Source organism: Protopterus annectens, chromosome 1.part2, assembly GCF_019279795.1.
Source record: "Protopterus annectens isolate FY-2018-M chromosome 1.part2, PAN1.0, whole genome shotgun sequence".
In the NCBI taxonomy this organism is placed as follows: domain Eukaryota; kingdom Metazoa; phylum Chordata; order Ceratodontiformes; family Protopteridae; genus Protopterus; species Protopterus annectens.
In genome coordinates, this window is record NC_056727.1 from 899,300,349 (window position 1) to 899,323,405 (window position 23,057).

Below are 23,057 nucleotides of genomic sequence, written 5' to 3' on the forward strand. Positions count from 1 at the left end.
AGTCAAAGGTAAGGTTGCTGTCAACCTGGGTGCCCAGGTCTCTCACCACTGAGTATGTAGTTAAGGTGTTGCTCTTGATGTGGTAGCCATTTTTTTGCATTGAGTTTAAGGCCATGACTTTGGCATCAATCATTTGTATGTGTAAGACTCTCTTGTAGGATAGTGACATCATTTGAAAATTCTATGACGCTCCTAGTTTGCAGTCATCAACAAACCTTGTCAGTTACAGACCTTTAGTTTTTGCTTGTACTTTGGAGAAATAGATTCCAAACAGTAGCAGAACCAGAACTGATCCCTGTGGAGCATCACTGGTTACAGGGTTGCTGTTGGAGGTGGATTCCTCTATTTTGATTATATGGGTTCTATCAGTGATGATATAAGGGTTGATGCTTAGCTGGGTGAGTTTGTCAATGATGTCTGAGTGTGGAATAGTGTCAAATGCTTTGGCCAAGTCTAGGTATGCTATATGCACATATTTCCCCTCATCCAGGGCCTTGGTGGCCATCTCAAAGATATCCACCAGGTTTAACAGGCATGACCTCCCTTTGACAAATCCAGACTGAATAGGGTCAAGTGTTTGGAGATTACCTATATCTTTATTGATAAGGTCCATGATGATTCGCTCTATGGTCTTGCAGATAAGGCTAGTCAGGCTCGTCAGGCTAATAGGTCTATAGTTCCTGGGGTCAGTGGAAGTGCCACCTTTGTGCAAGGAAATAACAGTGGTCATTTTCCATTCAACTGAGACAAAGCCGGTGCATAGACTATGATTGAAAAGAGTACCCGATGGTGTTGCTAATTCTTGTTGGAGCCCATGTAGGACACAGCCTGGCATGTTATCAGGTCTCATAGATGCTGTGTTTCTGGCCTTAGAGAGGGCATTTACAGCCTGCTCTTTAGAGATACAAGGTAAGGGACAGGTGATAGGGATATCATGGGGTAAGTGTGGCAGGGACAGGGGAGTGAAGTTTTCAAAGAACTTATCGGCCAACAGATTAGCTATGTCCACTGGCTCAGTATATGTGGTATCATTAGCTACCAGTTTGGCACAAATTTGGACCTTTCCCTTTAGGTTACAGATGTAACTAAAGAATGCCTTATGGTTGTCCTTAGTTGAAGGAGCTAATTTGGATTCATAGTTTGCTTGGTGGATTACACAAGAAGTCTTATTTGCTTATTTAAGCTGAGGAGGGAGTGTTTCCAGTTTAGTGCTCACTCCCACTCTTAGACAGCGATGTATTCCTCTTATTGTAAAGCCTGTTAATGGCAGTTGTCCATTAGGCAGGTTTGCTCTTCCTTGAGGAGCGTGTGTTGGTCCTATTAGGTACGGCTGAATCAATGCAGCTATACAGGTGTTTGTATAAAGCATTGGTGTAGAACTCAGCATAGTTGCCAGTTCCATCTGGGGGGGGGAGGTGCAGTGAAGCTATTTATACCATCCTATAGGAGGTTATAATCTGCTTTGGAGAAGTTTTTTAGTTTAGTTGCTGCTAGGGGTGTCAGGAATGATAGCTACTTCAAATGAGACTGATTAGTGGTCAGATCTCACTGGGGAACACCTCACAGTGGAGGTGCTACAGTGGTCCCCCATATTATTAAGCACCAAATCCAGGATATTGGCACCCCTTGTGGGGATGTCAACAAGCTGGTCCAGGGCACTGGAGTTAACAAAGTCAAGAAAGCTTTGAGCAAGTGAGTCTGACCATGAGTAATTTACCCAGTCAATGGATGGGTAGTTAAAGTCACCCAAAACTATGGTGTTTGAATGTATCTTGATAGATTCAAGTAGATCGAAATAGGCAGAGTGGGTGCCCTGATTCATGGAGGGGGTCCTGTAGCTGGCAATTACTTGAATAGGTGTCCTACCAACAGTTAATTGCACCTGAAGTATCTCCAGGGAATCTTACTGTTTAACCAATCTAGAGGTGTATTTATCTTTAATGAATATTGATACACCACCTCCTTTAGTTTTCATGCCTTCAGTTTGTGGTCTGAACGTGTGGAAGAAAGTGTAACCCAGTATGGCTGGGGTGCTCTCCACAGCCTTGAACCAGGTCTCTCTCTGACTGCACAAATGTCTGCATCTTCCAAGGTGAGGTCTGCTTCCAGTGAGTGCAGTCTCATGTTAAGACTCCTAGCATTTAGCAGCATAACCAAGAAGTTGTTTTTAGATGGAGGTTTTTACATCAGGAATTTTGTCCTTGAGACACTACCTAAAAAAGGCACTTTGAGGGTGGCAAGAGCATTAGCCAGTAGCCAAAATCCCAGGGGTGACACATGAAGACCATCTCTGAAAAAGCAGCATCTCTGGCAAAGCATTGAGGTCTGTCAGTCATGTCATTCCAGGCTCACAGACACTGGATCCCCTTAGAATGACACCAGAAACTAACCCAGTTATTAAAGTCAATCATTTTCTGTTTGTATTAAGGCATCATCCCAGGTAAAGGTAAAATGCTGCTTAAGGCTAGCCAGAAAGGCTCATCCAGACTCTGCTACACTTTGCTGTGAAGGAAAGGTTAGTTTGCTGTTATTTTTTGTATTTCTGTATTGCCTTTCTATATTTTGAATACTGTAGTTTGTTTTCTTTATCTTGTGTTTTGCTTGCATTCTGTTCTAACAGCATATTAAAACTTCAAAAGAGACCACAGCTCTCTCTGTTCTGAGTCAGGCAGAAATAAGAACTGATTAATTAAGGACTCATTCATAAGACAGAAGAGGTCACTTAAGGTTAATCACTTGTTAACAGAGGGGGTGGAGCTAGGAACTAAAATTTCTATTTAAGGAGTAAACTAAAACATTTCAGAGCTTTACCAGAAAGGCTCATCCAGACTCTGCTACACTTTGCTGTGAAGGAAAGGTTAGTTTGCTGTTATTTTTGTATTTCTGTATTGCCTTTCTATATTTTGAATACTGTAGTTTGTTTTCTTTATCTTGTGTTTTGCTTGCATTCTGTTCTAACAGCATATTAAAACTTCAAAAGAGACCACAGCTCTCTCTGTTCTGAGTCAGGCAGAAATAAGAACTGATTAATTAAGGACTCATTCATAAGACAGAAGAGGTCACTTAAGGTTAATCACTTGTTAACAGAGGGGTGGAGCTAGGAACTAAAATTTCTATTTAAGGAGTAAACTAAAACATTTCAGAGCTTTACCAGAAAGGCTCATCCAGACTCTGCTACACTTTGCTGTGAAGGAAAGGTTAGTTTGCTGTTATTTTTGTATTTCTGTATTGCCTTTCTATATTTTGAATACTGTAGTTTGTTTTCTTTATCTTGTGTTTTGCTTGCATTCTGTTCTAACAGCATATTAAAACTTCAAAAGAGACCACAGCTCTCTCTGTTCTGAGTCAGGCAGAAATAAGAACTGATTAATTAAGGACTCATTCATAAGACAGAAGAGGTCACTTAAGGTTAATCACTTGTTAACAGAGGGGTGGAGCTAGGAACTAAAATTTCTATTTAAGGAGTAAACTAAAACATTTCAGAGCTTTACCAGAAAGGCTCATCCAGACTCTGCTACACTTTGCTGTGAAGGAAAGGTTAGTTTGCTGTTATTTTTGTATTTCTGTATTGCCTTTCTATATTTTGAATACTGTAGTTTGTTTTCTTTATCTTGTGTTTTGCTTGCATTCTGTTCTAACAGCATATTAAAACTTCAAAAGAGACCACAGCTCTCTCTGTTCTGAGTCAGGCAGAAATAAGAACTGATTAATTAAGGACTCATTCATAAGACAGAAGAGGTCACTTAAGGTTAATCACTTGTTAACAGAGGGGTGGAGCTAGGAACTAAAATTTCTATTTAAGGAGTAAACTAAAACATTTCAGAGCTTTACCAGAAAGGCTCATCCAGACTCTGCTACACTTTGCTGTGAAGGAAAGGTTAGTTTGCTGTTATTTTTGTATTTCTGTATTGCCTTTCTATATTTTGAATACTGTAGTTTGTTTTCTTTATCTTGTGTTTTGCTTGCATTCTGTTCTAACAGCATATTAAAACTTCAAAAGAGACCACAGCTCTCTCTGTTCTGAGTCAGGCAGAAATAAGAACTGATTAATTAAGGACTCATTCATAAGACAGAAGAGGTCACTTAAGGTTAATCACTTGTTAACAGAGGGGTGGAGCTAGGAACTAAAATTTCTATTTAAGGAGTAAACTAAAACATTTCAGAGCTTTACCAGAAAGGCTCATCCAGACTCTGCTACACTTTGCTGTGAAGGAAAGGTTAGTTTGCTGTTATTTTTGTATTACTGTATTGCCTTTCTATATTTTGAATACTGTAGTTTGTTTTCTTTATCTTGTGTTTTGCTTGCATTCTGTTCTAACAGCATATTAAAACTTCAAAAGAGACCACAGCTCTCTCTGTTCTGAGTCAGGCAGAAATAAGAACTGATTAATTAAGCACTCATTCATAAGACAGAAGAGGTCACTTAAGGTTAATCACTTGTTAACAGAGGGGGTGGAGCTAGGAACTAAAATTTCTATTTAAGGAGTAAACTAAAACATTTCAGAGCTTTACCAGAAAGGCTCATCCAGACTCTGCTACACTTTGCTGTGAAGGAAAGGTTAGTTTGCTGTTATTTTTCTATTACTGTATTGCCTTTCTATATTTTGAATACTGTAGTTTGTTTTCTTTATCTTGTGTTTTGCTTGCATTCTGTTCTAACAGCATATTAAAACTTCAAAAGAGACCACAGCTCTCTCTGTTCTGAGTCAGGCAGAAATAAGAACTGATTAATTAAGGACTCATTCATAAGACAGAAGAGGTCACTTAAGGTTAATCACTTGTTAACAGAGGGGTGGAGCTAGGAACTAAAATTTCTATTTAAGGAGTAAACTAAAACATTTCAGAGCTTTACCAGAAAGGCTCATCCAGACTCTGCTACACTTTGCTGTGAAGGAAAGGTTAGTTTGCTGTTATTTTTTGTATTTCTGTATTGCCTTTCTATATTTTGAATACTGTAGTTTGTTTTCTTTATCTTGTGTTTTGCTTGCATTCTGTTCTAACAGCATATTAAAACTTCAAAAGAGACCACAGCTCTCTCTGTTCTGAGTCAGGCAGAAATAAGAACTGATTAATTAAGCACTCATTCATAAGACAGAAGAGGTCACTTAAGGTTAATCACTTGTTAACAGAGGGGGTGGAGCTAGGAACTAAAATTTCTATTTAAGGAGTAAACTAAAACATTTCAGAGCTTTACCAGAAAGGCTCATCCAGACTCTGCTACACTTTGCTGTGAAGGAAAGGTTAGTTTGCTGTTATTTTTGTATTACTGTATTGCCTTTCTATATTTTGAATACTGTAGTTTGTTTTCTTTATCTTGTGTTTTGCTTGCATTCTGTTCTAACAGCATATTAAAACTTCAAAAGAGACCACAGCTCTCTCTGTTCTGAGTCAGGCAGAAATAAGAACTGATTAATTAAGCACTCATTCATAAGACAGAAGAGGTCACTTAAGGTTAATCACTTGTTAACAGAGGGTGGAGCTAGGAACTAAAATTTCTATTTAAGGAGTAAACTAAAACATTTCAGAGCTTTACCAGAAAGGCTCATCCAGACTCTGCTACACTTTGCTGTGAAGGAAAGGTTAGTTTGCTGTTATTTTTCTATTACTGTATTGCCTTTCTATATTTTGAATACTGTAGTTTGTTTTCTTTATCTTGTGTTTTGCTTGCATTCTGTTCTAACAGCATATTAAAACTTCAAAAGAGACCACAGCTCTCTCTGTTCTGAGTCAGGCAGAATTTTTCCCTCCCTCCCACCCATTTAAGTTGTCTTGTTAAATACCACTGTCTTTCTAGTTGCCCGCCTCTTATGTTAATCTGACCATATATCTCATTTCTCTCTACTTTCACTGGCTTATGTGAGTAATCACAAAACCATCACTTTTGAAATCCCACCCTTCAATTATTTAAATTTATTGGCCATCCTACAGTATTTCATAGCACCAAAATACAAAAGTAACCACCCTTTCAGTCCATCTTACTGTTTTAAAAATAGTAACTCTCCACTAAACCTTAACTTTTTAAACAGGTAAAACTCAAGTTACCTACTTTCATATCTAACTTCTCTAGTGCACACTGCAGAGTGCATTCTTTTCAATCTTACCTTTAAGCATCCCTGTTACTAGCACTTTCTCTAATACCTAAAAGATCATCTCTACTTGACTCCAAGTAGACTTTTCTCTATCTGTTAAACCTAGCACTTGCTCCTACAGTACTTATTACCTTGATACGGCACTCTTATAGATAGCACCCCAAAAGGCAAACCCCATTTCTCGGTCACCCACGTCCCCGGAATCTCTTTTAAAGTTTTTTGTCTAGTCCTTCTAGCATGTCGAGGATCAGTTGCTTGTGTCCTCTCCTGCTCAGCTGGTGAACCTGGGAATATTGAGGCAATGTTACAATTGCCTCATGTACACAGACAACCCTCTCCTCCTCCCACAAAACACAAATACATGCGAGATGCAACTATACGGCCAAACTGGAGGCTGAGCTCTCTCAACATAGGACTGGCAAGACCAGTCAGGAGGAGAAGGTTACCACACACACTATAGACCCAGTCTCACATAGTACCATCACAACCTCAAATCATACACATAAACACACAAAGACATACTCGGCTCTGATCAAAAATCTACCAAAACAGCAGAGGCCACCAAAGCAGACACCCAAACAACCACCACCTCAGAACACAACACCTGCAACACATAGACCTCACAGTCAGAGTGTCAAACAGTCACAGCCCTTAAGGCCAAACACAATGCCAGACACACTAGTCATTGGTGACTCCATAGTCAGACACCCTGGCGTCCCGCTCACCAGACTGAGTAAGGAGAAGGTCACAGTAAGCTGCCTGTCGGGCGCTAGAATCCGCCACATAACGCAAGCACTCAGGTCTCTCAACAGCAGGTACAAATACGACTCAGTCATTGTCCACGCTGGTGTAAACGACCTGAGACGAACCTCCTTGGACTACATGAAAAGAGACATTAAGGAGCTCTCTGATTATGTAGCCCAGGCAGGTATGACCCTGACCTTGAGCAGTATCCTACCTTCACCAAGAATGATGCCACAATACAGAGATAAGATGATCAGCTTTAACAATTGGCTTAAACTCTGGTGTCATTCAAAGGGGATCAATGTCTGTCTGCCTGGGATGACATGCTGGACAAGCCACGCTGCCAAGGGACGGCTTGCACCTGTCACCCTGGGATTCGGATATTGGCAAAAGCTCTTGCCACCCCCATAGTGCCTTTTTAGGCAAGGCTCAAATTCTAAACCTACCACCCTAGAACACAAAAAAGGAAAAAAACTAAGGGTAATGCTGCTCAATGCCAGAAGTCTAAATCTCAAAATGCACGCACTCGAGGCCCTTCTCAGTATGGAGAACATCGATGTCTGTGCAGTGACAGAAACCTGGTTCAAGGCTCCTGAGAGCACCCCAGCACTATCAGGTTTTACCTCTTATCATGCATTCCAGCCCCAAAATCCGGACAATACCAAGAAAGGAGGGGGGGTATCCATATTCATCAAAGACACCCACACCTCAAGACTGGTGGCAACGCACGATGCATTGGAGACCATCCAGGTGCAATTAACCATAGGCAAGACTGCTCTACAAATTGTAGCATGTTACAGGCCACCCTCACAAACTCAGGAACCTCACATGGCCTTCCTGAAAACACTAGAGGGGATAAATGTATCACCAAACACCATCATACTAGGTGACTTCAATTACCCTAATATAGACTGGGAACACTACTCAAGCCCAAACACCCTAGCCCAAAAGTTCCTGGAATTCATAAACTCAAATGCCATGGAACAACTAGTCACCATCCCACAAGAGGAGAAAACATACTTGATCTCATCATCACGAACATGGGAGCACAATGTTCAACACCGAAGTATACCCCTCACTGGTGAGATCAGATCACAAACTAATCTCGCTGGAGGTCCTCATCCCACCCCACCTGAAATAAAAAGACCACAGTAAAGAACTTCTAAAGCCGACTTCACACTTCTAAAGACTAGTGTGGTCTCCTTTAAGGCCCCGAGCCGGCAGAAAACAGTACTCAAGCCGCTGAATCACTTACAAATGCCTTCTACCAGCACCTGCAGGACTGCATGGATAAGGCAATCCCAAGCAAAACAAAGACTCTTTGTACCAAAGGCAGCGTCCAGTCTGGTGGACCCCAGCCATAAACAAACTCTACAACAAAAGGAGGAAGCTACTACAAGATAGAGCAAAATCCTTAAAAGGTAAGACACCCTTGATCACTATAAGTAAAAACTAAGAGCTCTCATAAAATCATCCAAAGCAAATTTTGAGAGAAAAATAGCTAAAGACTCAAAAGACAATCATAAGGCCTTCTTTAGCTATGTTAGAAACCTGGGAGGAAACTCCCAGATATGCTCAGAACTAGTTCAAAATGATGTGAAGATTACTGATCCTACAGACATTGCCAACATACTGGCTGACAGGTTCAGTGCAAACTTCTCCCCCCCCAAAAGGAGAGATATCTATACCAAGCGATTGCAGCCCCCAAACATCTCCAACGCCCAAGTGAGAACTGCTCTCTCCAAAGCAAAAACACAGCATCCATGGGACCTGATGGTGTCCCCGGCTGTGTGCTCCTGAACTCAACGAGGAATTAAACCCACAGCTAGGACAGCTGTTTAATCATAGTCTTACCTCTGGATACGCACCCAGGAGTGGCGCACTGCAACTGTGGTCCCACTTCACAAAGGCGGTGCCTCCACCGACCCTGGAAATTACCGCCCATTAGCTTGACAAGCCTTATCTGCAAAGCCATGGAGAGGATCATAATGGACTTCATAAATAAAGACATAGGAATTTGCAGACTTTGGATCCATCCCAGTTTGGCTTTGTCAAAGGCAGATCATGCCTTCTAAACTTGGTTGACTTTTTCAAACAGTCACCAAAGCCATTGATGAGGGAAAGGCAGTCCATACAGCCTACCTCGATCTGGCGAAGGCCTTCGATACAATACCCCACCGGGTATCATTGAAAACTCATCAGCTTAAATGTTAACCCATACATCACAAGATGGGTTGCAAACTGGCTGAGTGACAGAACCCACAGGGTCAGAGTTGCTGGCGCCATGTCAGACTCAAAGCCTGTCACAAGTGGTGTACCACAGGGCTCAGTCCTGGGCCCACTCTTGTTTGGCATCTAGTTTTCAGTACAAGCAAACACAGGAGGGTTATGGCTGACAAAGTTTGCAGATGACTGCAAACTGGGCGCCATAGTAGAAAACACATCTGACACAGATAACCTTCAGAAGGGTCTCACAGAAACGGATAACTGGTGCCAGAGCCATGGCCTAAAGTTAAATGCCAAAAAATGCATAGTCATACCCTTCGGAAAAACAAGGTTACCCCTAGCTACCAAATAGGTGGCAATCCACTGAGCACAGAAGAAGTTATCAGGGACCTGGGGACCCAGGTTGATAGTAGTCTGTCATTCGACACCCATGTAGCTAAAGTAGTTAGGAAGACCTTCTACATTGCCCACCTTATCATGAAGGGATTCTCATCTAGATCAAGGGTGGTCATAGTCTCCCTATACTCATCACTCATCAGACCAATGATTGAGTACAATGCCCCATTCGAATGTATCTGACCCGACACTTGCAGCAGCTGGAGAGGCCACAAAAGTTCCTCACCAAAAGGATAAAGGGTCTCAAACATCTGTCCTATGCTGCCCGACTGAAAGAACTCCAGCTCTATTCAGTCGCCACCGCTTGCTCAGAGGTGACCTTTGCCTAACATACAAGGCCATGTCAAACCCAGATTTGATGAATATGCTTCACCTCAAAAATCTAGATCCGTCAGAGTCACAAGGGGCGGAGACTTAAACCTCGACACGGCTATTAATAGGACATGCTGGAGGGATAGATTCATCACCCAAAGACTCCCTATGCTGTGGAATAAAATCCCGGTATATGTGAGGCAGAGCACTCGCTGGCCTTGTTCAAGAGAAATCTTGACCAATGGATGGGAGATCGCAGATATACCCCAGGGATTACCTCAGTGTCACTGCTCAACAGAAGCACAGCAAAATAATGGGTATAGTTCCCCATACTAAAGGGGTGGCGTAAGCCACAAAACTATGGGCTAGGCTTGTAAATGCCCTCGGGCAGATAGCCTAGTATGAACCTATGAACCTATGAAAGCTCTGTAATGGCTCTCTTCATATACTCCAAAGAGGTACATCTTAAGTCGTTCACACAAACATGGACTATGACAGAGTCATAACAGTACCTGTTGTTGACAGACTTGAGTGCATGTGCGATATGGCATATCCTGGCACCTGACAGAGAGATGACTGTAACCTTTTCCTTATCCAGCCTGGTGAGAGGGACATCTGTGTGTCTCATGATGGAACCACCTATGACTATGTTTGGTTTTGTGTTTTGCCTAAAGGGCTTGACAGGTGAGACACTGGTGTGTGAGCTATTATGTGTATTGTGTTCTGCAGAGGAAGTATTTTGTGTAGCGTGATTGTGTTTGTATTTGGGAGGTCTCTGGTGTTTAGGTATGTTTCTGTTGAGGACCTCCTCATATACAGGTATGTGTGATATGGGTTTAGGTGGAGTAGGAAGTGAGGTGTTCATGCTGACAACCTGCACTTTGTCATGCGTTCTGACTGGTGTGTGAGAGAGCATGGATTCAAGGTTCTTAATATAGTTGCATCTCTCACATGTTGAGTTTGCGTGGACTAGAAGTAGAGGGTTGTCAGTGAACATGAGGCAGTTGCTACACTGCCTCATGATGCCTATGCTGACAAAGCTGGCTTGAGAAACTGTGGGAGATTATCTGTCCATAGTGTTAGGTAAATTTATATGGTCAGGAAAAGAGGTCACACTTAGGAATTGCTAGTGGATGAGAGGTGTATTGGTACCTCTGAAGTTAGGCTTAGCGTTCCACCTGACAGTAGAGCAGGGCCATAAAAAACCTCTGGAGGACCACAAGCAAAGTGCTAAGGGAAAATTTAGCAAGCAAAACATTTGCATTTATAACCACCAACAGTAACCACCACTATGCGGCAGTGCACAATGGTGCAATACATGCAAACAAGTGCAAGTGCGGGGCTTAAATAAAACAAGAAATAACCCTTTTAACTCAAACTAGCTAATAAGGATGTTCTTTCTGAGCTCTAGTCCAATCACCTTAGATTAAATGGGACCCAGACAGCACTCTCCTCCCACAAGGGTGCAGAAGGGTCTTCACCAACAAAGATGGCTTGAATTTGATGCTCAGAAGTTACAAAAGAGACCCAGAAACAGTAAACCTGGAACTGGGCTATTCTACAGCTGAACTATACAGTATACAGTAAAATGTGGCAAAAAATAGTTCAGACTCAAACAGACATCATCATCATCATCATCATCCCCTTTTATCCCATTTTCTACATGTTAACTGTCGCCATCTCTCTCGATTCAGTGCCACACTCCTGGCTTCTTCAACACTCATTCCTGACTGTTGCAGATCTTCTTTCACACAAACAGACACTATAGACATGTAGATACCATCAAACAGACAGTAGAATGCAAATACAAATTAAAAGTGCAATATAAGAGCAAAAGCAGGCACTTATAGTTAATTGAAAGCAACGGATGCCTCAGATCTTTCAGTATCTCAGTGAAGAGCTGGTTTTAGTGCTCATGTGATACCAAACAGTCTAGATTCAACAAGTCTGAATATAGCCTATGCTATAAAATGCAGAGGTACTAGAAATAAATTCAAAGTGCATAAAATCACAGTCACAGCAGCAAAAAACTGTTTAAATAAAGCAGCTATTCACCGGAAATTCCCAGCTTACAATGGTATAGGCTATCCTCTCCTGCCACAAACACCTAGATCACAACCTTCCCAAAGTAAAATAACTGGTTTGGAGCCCAAGTGCTTAAACTAGAACTAAGACACTTTCAGAATAACAGACACAATGAGCCTTCAGCCAGCAAGTTCCAACTTAGAAGGGTGTAGGCTATCCTCTCCTGCCACAAGAGTTTAGACCACAAATCCTCTGAATGTAAAGTAATTGGTTTGGAACCCAATTGCTTAAATCAGAATAAAGATACTTAGAATAACAGGTACAATAAGCCTTCACCAGCAATTCCCAGCTTAGAAGGGTGCAGGCCACACTCTCCTGCCACAAGAGTTTAGACTACAAATCTTCCTAATGTAAAATAACTGTTTTGGAACCTAAGTGCTTAAACTGGAACAAAGATCCTTAGAGCCATAGGCACAATAAGTCTTTACCCAGCAATTCCCAACTCTGAAGGGCAGACACAACCCTCTCTTCCCACAACAGTGCAGACCACAAATCCTCTTAATATAAAATAACTGGCCTGAAGCCCAAGTCCTTAAATCAAAACTAAGAGACTTAGAGTAACAATTACAATTTCATCAGGCTACTAACAATCAGTAATAAATGCAGCAGAATAAGTCCAATTGAACACTTTAAGAACAAGCAGCAAAAGCAAAATAAAGTAGGAAAACACACAAATACAGTAAAAGCAGCTGAATAAAGTGTATTTTTTTAGTTAAGTAGAAAAGGAGGAAACAAAAGATAATCTACGGTTAAGAAACTAAGGGGGTGGACCTTTCCAAATGATCTCACTGTACTCAATAGAATAGGCTGATGTGATGGGACTGGGAGGAGTGTCCAATATCAATTTATAGTAGAGGAGGACAACTCAAAAGCTGCCAAGTTTTAAGAACACAATAACAGTAGGGCAGGTGGGTGGGAAAAATAAAATGGAGACAGAATCAGAACAGAAGTAACCATGAGAACAGAAGTAAGCCTAAGATATGTTCACAAAATACAGCTTTTGCAGAATATTGTTAAAACAATAACCTAAGAGCACACAGTAACAAGCAGATGGAGTTTCTCTAATGAATTATGATCAGATAATGCCTGTTTAACAGAGCTACTCAAACAGAATGCATAAGTATGGCACCCTGTTGGCAGTAATTGAATGAAACCATATGGAAAGAAAATATCTGAGTCAGTTTTGGCCCCATCTAAGTACAATTGTACCAAACATCACCATTGTGATTTTGCCCAGGTGCAGTGTTTATCCGAATATAGACAAATTAGTTTACTCTACAAGACTGTGGCAAAACTGACATGTGTAAGTTCATTACTGCCCCATTGTCATAGCAATGAGTTATTATTTTATTTGCTTGCTTGTTCAAATGGGTTGGTAGAATGGTCCACCCTTGACTGTTTCTACAATTACATATTAATGTAAACAGGATATCAACATACAAACAAATTAACATTGTAACATACTGAGAAATACTAAATAAAGTTTGCATTCGGTTGCATTGTTAGACACACAGTAAAAATATGTGCAGGAATAATGAAGGAATGTTAAAAAATGAGTGTAGTACAGCCGTTTCCAGCAGGTCCAGTAGAACCTTAAGTGGTTTAATTGTACATTCCATCCCTTCCTCCCTGATAATGTCTAATAATCCAGTTTCATATCAGAGATCTATAGTGTCATATTAAACTAAACTATGGCTGACAGTATTTGGACAAGGCTTGGTTTGCTAGTTTTTATGCAATATAATTTATGAGATTAACTAAAATATCATATACATTGTACTTGATGTGACAAGCCTGATCTTTCTGCAGTCTCTGTCAGTCACAGAAAAATATCATCCAAACATATGCTGTATCCATTGTTGCTATGCCTCTGAATTTGCTTCATATTTTCTCTACCCCAGCATACTAATCCAAAAAACTACTCACAGTAGATCATTAACTGAAAATTCTCTCAAATAAAGGCTTCATGATGCAAACCCTATCAAAATCTCCAAATATAAAATCAATGAGTTATTTTTTGTTCTGGAAGGAAGTTACATGGACACCAGAAGGGTTACATTATATCTCACTAATTTGCCTGCCGCCAAAGTTTCAATCAAACACAAGTAACAAAAAAAAAAAAAAAGATTTTTTTGAACCTGAACCAACAGACATGCATACGCACACATGTATGTGCACATGTGTGCGCACATGGATCTACTTCATAACATCTCATTACCACAAGGTTGACTGTCAAAATATCGAGACCAGAGCAGCGTAACTACAGTAACATTGAACTGTTAAAATAACAAAACTTCTAACATCTAAATATTTACTGCACATCAGGCAGTACACAACATCCTTCATAAAGATCACCCAACACTCATAACAGCAACTATTCCACTGAAATACAAAATTAAACACAAAACTATACTTTTATGAACATTTCTGCAGGGGGGCAAGCCTCCCTGCATCCCCACATCCCCTGCAAATTATATACACTAACTCTGAGATCACACTAAAGTGGGGAACAGGTACATTTCCCAGTCTCCACTGCACTGTGATCTCCATTCAAAAATGCTGAAATAGTTGCTCCATTAAATGTTGAGTTTAAATGGAGAAGTTTCATCTCCAACCAAGCCGTCTGTGTACTGCCTGACGTGCAGTACGTATTTCAATGTTACAAGTTTTGTTATTTTAACAGTACGATGTTATCAAACTTACACTATTCTAGTGTCGATTTTTTGTCACTCAGAATTTTAGTAATGCGACAACATGAAGGGGATCTGCATGCACACACAGGACTCTCACTTACAGGCAATTTATAATATTACCATTTTACCTATGGCATGTTTTTGGGATGTGGGAGGAAAGTGAAGCATCCGGCAAAAACTCACATGGGTACAGGGGGGGTGTGTAGACTTGTTGCAGGACACACTCCAGCCAAGAAACCATGCAGAGAACCAACACTGTAGAGCAGGATCACTAACTGCTGTATCATCATTTCAGTGAATGTAGCCAACATCTACAATTCAACATTAAACAAAAATATAACATAATATCTCCTTCTACAGATTAAAATTTTAACAGAAAAGGTTCCAGTAGGATTAGTTAATTTAGCACACTGAATAAATAAAAATAAACAAATAATTTACAAAGACTCAAGGTAGTTCATTCAAGATCAAAGGTGTTCAGAAAGTGAAAACCTTTATAGCCTTATTAAATTTGTTATGGTATTCTTAAGCCTATGAGAGAAGAGATCTCCTGAGAATAATGGCTGCATAAACAAACACATGGTAACCTGTTGTCTCCAAATACACCCTCAGAATCCAGTATAGAATAATGCAGCATATGAATTATGAAACCTCTGTTTGATCACTAAGGTTTGAGCAACATTTTCAAGTGAGACAGTTATCAGCCAAACTACTACATATCATCAGAATCTTTAGTCGTCTACAAAGGGATGTATGGGAGGGACATAAACAGAAGAAAACACAACTTAATTGGCAATCATTCCATATCGCCAACATCTGGTAGGTAATGTGTTTTTCTGGATGTACCAGTCTAGAAGTCCGACAAACATTTATGCACTAACAGTAACCAAGGTATGTTCCCCACAAAAAGTTCTAGTCAAAAGCTACAATTATCTAAGGAATTATAGTGTGCATCCCCCCAAAACAACAATACCTATTTAAATTTACCACCTAAAAGAACCAGTTCCCTCAGCATAGAGGGAAGTAGCTCTGACTATGACACTGGTTGTCTGGGGTTTGATTAGCAGTAGTAGTAGTGGGGAGGTCAGGTAGGGTAGAGAGGGGAATGCAGAGGTGCAACCCACTTGCCTGTCTCAGGGAGAAAAGGGATACAAATGCTTGGGGGGTGGCAGCACATGCAAGCTTGTTGATCCTTGGTGGAGACTAAGTAGGACTGTCTATAGTGCCATATGGCAGGATTGCTTGCTGGGAAAACCCCTCACAGAAGTAGGGAGGGAGTTCTATGTAGTGAACCAATTGCACAGGCCCCTGCAGGTAGTCTTGCCCATGCATGTACAGGGCAGCAGGGGAAACAAATCTCAAACTTTCTCTAATGGGTACCTGAATGATTGTCCCCTCTCAGCCAACCTTTGTCCCAGAGATAGGAAGCAAATGGGACAACTGGGATGATCAGCACGCAGTATGAGCAAAACCAGAAAAGTAAATAAATAAATACATAAACCACCTAGAAACAGCATTTTCTCATGTTTAAATGAAAAATGTTAAAAGAAAAACAACAAAGTAAGACAATGACCACAACTATTCAATCAGAAAATAGCATTATCAGCAAAAAAGTATAGTTGTGTAAAATCTCCCACTAACAGTAGATGTCCTTCTTTTCACTGTTGCCGTATTCATAACTTGTGGGATCTCTTACCAAGGATGGCCCAATGTCCAGCCGGTATACCAAAGCCTTTACATATTCCCAGCATCATAAGTCAGACTTATGTTTCCCGCGCAGGCATAGGGCATATAAGTGACATGCTCCATACTCAGAACTGATGTGCCCCAGGAGAACTAGAGCAGTACTAGGAGAAAGGAAGACATGTACATCTAGAGGGTAAAAAGAAACAGAGCACAAAGACTAAGACCCTTCAGCCAGCAAAGTGTTCCCAACAGAAGAAAGAGAAAAAGAGATAGGAGGGAGGGACTGAATACTACAACAATGAAAAAAAGGACATCTACTGTTAGGGTAATATTTTACACAACTGTACTATGTCCTTCCTTATCACTGCTGCAGTATTCATCACCTCTGGGTGAGTATAAAAATCTACAGTGTTAGCAGGGAGGAGAAAGGCAAGGAGAAGCCTTCCACAACTCCTTGCAGCCCAGTTCTGTCAGATCCTGCCTTGGCCCTGGAAATGACATCCAACTTGTAATATTTAGTAAAAGAGTGGACACAGGACCAAGTGGCAGCTTCAAGTATGGATCTAGTATCCAAACCTTGAAGAAGGCTCCGGAAGAGGTCACTGCTCTAATAGAATGAGCTTGAACTGAAGCAGAAAGCTGTTCTCCATGAAAAGAACGGCAAAAAGAAATGGTCTGAGAAATTCAAGAGAAGATGGTTTGCTTAGAAACCACCAAACCCAATGTCCTGGTATGAAAAGAAACACAAAGCTGCTCAAATTTGCAGGTAGCCTTTGTCTTATCCAAATAATACCAGAGTTGTCCATGTAAATACAAGGTGTAAAGAACCTTCTCTCTAGAAGATAGCAAAGAAGGAAAAAAGGAAGGAAGCTGGACAGACTGATTAAGAGAGAACTCATTGACCACCTTGGGCATAAAAGGATTAGTATGCAGAGGAACCCTGCCCCTATGAAAAATCTAAAAGGAAGGAATTGCCATCTCTTAGCTGAAGTAAGGGCAATCAACAAAACAGTCTTCCAGGTGCATTATTGCAAAAAAGAAGACAGCTCAAAAGGAGCCTGAGTCAGTTTTTTTCAAGGAAAAAATTAAGAGAGAGGAATAGCTTTTCTTAGGACCCTGATGTGAAGGACACCATTAAGGAATTGCTCAACCTCAAAACAAGAAGCCAATGGTGGGTTCACAAGCAGAGATTGCTGACAAGTGAGCTTTAACAGAAGAATATGCTAAGTCAGCATGGAGTAGTTCACACAAGTAAACAAGGACCAAAGGGACACCCAATGAGAAGGGATCCTTGTGATTTTGAGACACCAGACAGAAAATCTTTTCCATTTAGGCATATAGGATTTTATGTTAGTGGGTTTCCTGGCCTCCTACTGAAACAAAAACATGTTCTCAGAAAAGTGATGTTTAAACTGGATCAAAATCCTATCACCCAAAGTGTCAATTGAAGAGTGGACAAGTGAGAGTGATGAGATACCCCCTTGTCTTGTGTGAGAAGACCCATTTCATAAGGCAACTTGTGATGACTGCTCCTGGCCAGGTGAAAGAGAAGGGGCAACCAGTTCTGTCTGGGCCAAAAGAGAGTCACCATCAATATACTTGAGTAAGCAAATAAGAACATTCCCTTCTAAGAAAAGGACATGGCACCCACCTTCCAAGTCAGTGGACTTGGGACTGTGGAATAGAAGTGAGGAAGTTGCCTGTTCAGAAGGGAGGCAAAAAGATCCACTCGAGGAATACCCCACTGACGTACTATGTCCAGAAACACCTCTTTCTGAAGCATCCATTTGTAAAGTTGTGTCCTGGACCTGCTCATGGATTCTGCCACAAAGTTGTGACTGAAGGGATGTAGACTACCTGAAGGGTCACCTGATAGAGGATAGCCAAATCTCAGGCCTGAATGAGGTCATGAGAAGGAGTCAGACTTGACTTCTTGAGATTGATAGTGAATCCCAGAATGCACAGGAGTATGGAGAAGTACAGATCCTGCCAAAGCCTGGATTAAGAGGAAGCTTGAAGAAGCAGGTCATTTAGATATGGGAATATCTGGATTCCTTGAAGCCTGCAAAAAGGCTTTGACAGGGGCCAATTATTTGGTGAACACCCTTGAGGCCATAGAAAGATCAAAAGGCAAAGTAGAGAACTGAAAATGAGAGGAGGAAACAGAAAATGTAAAACCTTTCTAAATAGAGGGTGAATGGGAATATGAAAATAGGTATCCTTTAGGTCTAGGGAGACCAGAAAAGAATGTAGAAGTAAGAGAGGAAACAGAGTCTAAAATAAAAGCACCCAGAATGAAGTAATCTTTAGAAAAGTATTTAGAAAGGAGTTTATATTAGAACACCGAACATTCAAAATGTCGAGTGTTCTAATATCGAACCCTAGGAATCGAAAATTTAAAACATCGAACATTCAGAACAGCTAAATTTTTCCTAGGGAAACAATTTGCTGTCCCAAAACACATACACACAACACAAGCACACCAAACAAACAGCAATCCACACACATACACCTAAACCCTTACACCTAACCCTACACTAAACTATACATACACCACTAACTATCCACTTACCTTAACCCAAACCCTAACCCTAAGGTCTGTCATTATTGCACAGTCACCTCACCTGCGCCCTAACCCTAACTCACCTACCTCACCCTAACCCTCACATCCAAACAATCGCACACTTACCTGACCCGCACCCTAACCCTAACTCACCTAACCCTCACGTCCACACAATCGCACACTTACCTGAACCCGACTCGTAACTTTCCACCACAGCGCTGAAAATACCGAAGCAACAGAAATGGACAACCAAATTCTTTCCCTAGGAAAAAAATTTGTTTTTCTGTTTCTTCCATATTTTCATCATTCGCTGAAAATGGGTCGATATTAAAACACTCTTAATTTTGAACATTCTGTGTTCTAAAATAGACCTTTTAGAAAGGAGAGGTCTAGGGGAGATCTCAAAGACCATTCTTTTCTGTGAACCAGAGTCATTCTGGAGTAAAACCCTGCTACTCTTTGGGAGTCTGGAACAGGTTGAAAGGTGCCCTGATCCAGTAAATCCTGCAGAACCCCAGAAAAATTAGGAAGCTGGTCTGGAGGAGGTTGATGAAGACCTGAGAAGGACGGAAGAGATTTAAATACCATAAAATAACCATGACGGATAATAGATAGAACCCAGGAGTCTGAACTAATCTGTTGCCAGATAGGGAGAGACAGAGAAAGCCTGAGAGACAGGATAACCTGCCTAAGGGGAAGTGGGGGGGGTATATCAGATGGAGGCAGATTTGTCCTGAAAAGGGGGGTTGAGTTTTAGAAGTGTGGGGGTTTATCTTCACCCCATGGAAGGCTAATGAGGCTGCCTACCCACAAAGGCAGGCTTAGAAGGATAGTTTCTCTGAAATTTGGTTATGGGAGAAACAAAAATTTGTTTAAGACCCTGCATCACTTTACCTTTGTCTTGTAGAGTCTTAAACAAGTCAACAGCGACCATACCAAAAAGATTTTGATTGTCCAAAAGAGCATCTAGCAGCCTGGCCTTAATATCATCAGGTAAAACCTGAAGGTGAAGCTAAGAGTACCTCTTCATAACTGAACCTGAAGCAGCACCTCTAGAGGATGCATCACCTGCATCATAACTATATATGATGGCATGATGTGTAACCTGAGAAGTGGGAATCAATAAGGAGAAGGGCAGCAGTCTTACCCTTAGAATCAGGAAAACACCCCCAAGTTGAGGCAAAAGGGCCAAAACATACCTGGTCATATGGTTTTGATAATTTATGACCATGAAGGCCAGAGTGGCAGAACTGTACAAGTTTTTTCCCCCAGCTTCTCCATAGCCCTACTGGAAGAGGGCAAAAGCTTAGGTGACTTGACAGTAGATACAGAGACCACAGCAGGGTCAGAAGAAGGACACTTAAAGGTACTAAAAAGCCTCAGGCATCTTATAAAAATGGCCAGGCTTCTTAGGGGCTAGAAGCTGAGAATCATAAACCAAAGAGGCAGCTGCAAATGTATCCAACAAGGCCTCCAGCACAGGGGGAACCGCAGAATGTTTTGGAGATTCCATCTGCAACAGATTATAATACCTCTTTTGAATACGAGATACTTGTGAGCAGTCTCATTTAAAATGCTCCATGATGTGATTTACTGTGTCCCCAGAGAACAATTCCTCACAGGAAAATCGGGACTCAAAGAATCCTCTTGCTCAAACTCATAGTCCAAAGGTGAGGTAATTTATGAGGAGTAAGCCAATGATCCTTCCCCTGAATCTACCTCCTCATCTGAAAATTCAGACTCCCTAGTCCTTTTGGCTGGAGTTGAGGGCCAAGGAGAAGCAGTAACAGATACCACCTGTGCTGGTCTCAGTGCCATCAGGTCATTTAACAAGCCCTGGGTAAAGTCCTGCCATTCCCTTTGAGGATCCTTTGCATAGACCCAAAAAGGGTACCAGGGTCCTGTTCCATAACCAGAATCTTGGGAATCCCACCAGACCCTTCAAAAGTGATCAGTTGTGGTTCCCCCTCAATGCCCATGGTGGATGTTTGCATAGTCTCAGAATACATGCAAGAAGCTGGTTCCTTGATGGCCTCTGACAGGGTCACGGCAAAGGAAACTGGTGCCATCACCAGATGGTCTTTGGAGTCTTCATTCACCTTGAGATAGATGGCTGGTGGAAGATGGGCAGCAGCAAAGTCAAGCTGACACTTTTTGGTCTTCTTTTTAAGGGATGGCTGCACCTCAGGGCAGGTGGATTCTGACATGGTACTTGGGCTAAAGGTTTGAATACACCTCTTCATCTGAAGAATCTAACTCTCTATTAGCAGGCAAATTCAGTTCTGACTTTAATGCCCTCTCATCCCCAATGACCCCCCCAAACAATACCCTCAAACATAACCCCTTCAACTATAACTAGGGAGCATGTACTGACTGCACTGACTAAAGCCAAGAACACAGCCTCAGTGGGCCCTGATAACATTCCAGGATATCTCCTGAATAGTATAAAATACAACTTATCAGGACCTCTGGAGTCATTATTTAACAGTAGTCTTAAAACAGGTTTTGGTGCCATATGAATGGAGGACTGCAACGGTCAGCTCCCTTCAGAAGGGAGGACCTTTAACAGATCCTGGAAACTATAGACCAATTAGAGTGACTAGTCTTATTTGCAAAGCCATGGAAAGAATTACCATGGCCATAGAAGACCTCCAGACACTGAATCTATCCCCACTTTGTCTTTGTCAAAGGAAGGTCATGTTTACTGAATCTGGTGAACTTCTTTGAAGAGGTCGCTAAGGCAATGGATGAAAGGGAAACTGTGCATATTGCCTACTTAGATCTGGCTAAGGCATTTGATAAAAAAAACACTTTGGTACTGTCAACAAACTTACAGAGCTAGGTATAAACACATTCATAACATGGTGGCTAGCTAGCTGGCTCACTGATAGGACTGAGGAGGTTAAAATTGATGAGGCCACCTGCATAAAGAGGCCAGACACCAGTGGAGTCCCCCAGTGCTCTGTGCTAGGCCCATTCCTCTTTGGCAACTACTTTTTGGATGTCAAAGCCAATATCAAAGGCCACTGGCTAACCAAGTTTGCAGATGATTGCAAACTAGGAGCAGTCATTGAATCCCTCAAATAAGCGAATAGCCTTCAGGAAGTTATAATACTGATAAAAGTTGGTGCCAAAGCCATGGCTTAAAACTCATTACAAAGAAATGCATTATAGCATGTTTTGGGAAGTCTGCTACCCTGAGTAACTACATCATCAATAAAACACCCTTAAAATTTGATTTACTAGTCAGGGATCTGGGAGCTCATATAGATAGTAACCTAACTTTTGACCAACATGTGTCCAAGGCAGTAAGAAAATCCTTCTATGTCGTTCAACTTATAAGCAAGGGCATGACATTTAGGTGCAGAGAAGTCATCATACCAGTGTACTCGGCCCTTAAAAGTCCATCACAGAGTATAATGCCCCCTTCTGTAGTATGCACCTGACCAGACACATGCAGCAATTGGAATGCCTACAAAGGTTCCTTACAAAAAGAGTACAGGAGTAAACACAATGTCCTACACTAATCATATATAAAGCCCTGTCTTTTTACTCTGTATCATACAGACTTCTGAGAAGAGATCTTTGCCTGGCATGTAAGGCATCCCTGGCCCTGTTTTGATAAATCTTTTGCACATCCACAAAACAAACAGGATCAGAACTACTAGATTAAAAGACCTAAATTTTGCTTGCAACATAAATAGGACATGCTGGAGAGACAGATATGTTTCTCAGAGAATTTCCATTGTCTGAAACAGGCTCCCTATCCATATGAAGCAGAGATTTTTCCTATCCCTACTTAGTAGAAACTGAAAGAAAAACCCAGCCAAGGTAGAGTTTTTACTGTGTAACACCATAAATCTAACAACTGGTAGCAGAACACAAACCAAGCCAAAACAAAGAAAAAACAAACTGTAGTTCTGCAGAGACTCCGACTGTAAGCTCCTGGATCAACCAAATGTACTTTGAAACAAAATAAAGTACTCCGAAAACGTTTTATGATGAACACTTTTGTTTTATTAGCAAAAACGTCTTCACATAAGTTCATCAGCTTTTATAAACTGCTCACGTAACCTGGCCTTGTCGCATGAACTCAAGCCTTCTGACCTCACACAACAAATTTAAAGTGATAACACCTTAGTTACATGCAAAAACAATATTAAATGAAAAACATACTTAAAAACTATTTTAAAACCTTTTTTTGTATAAAACAATCTTAAATCTTAAAATATCCCTTATATAAATATCCACCATGGTGACACT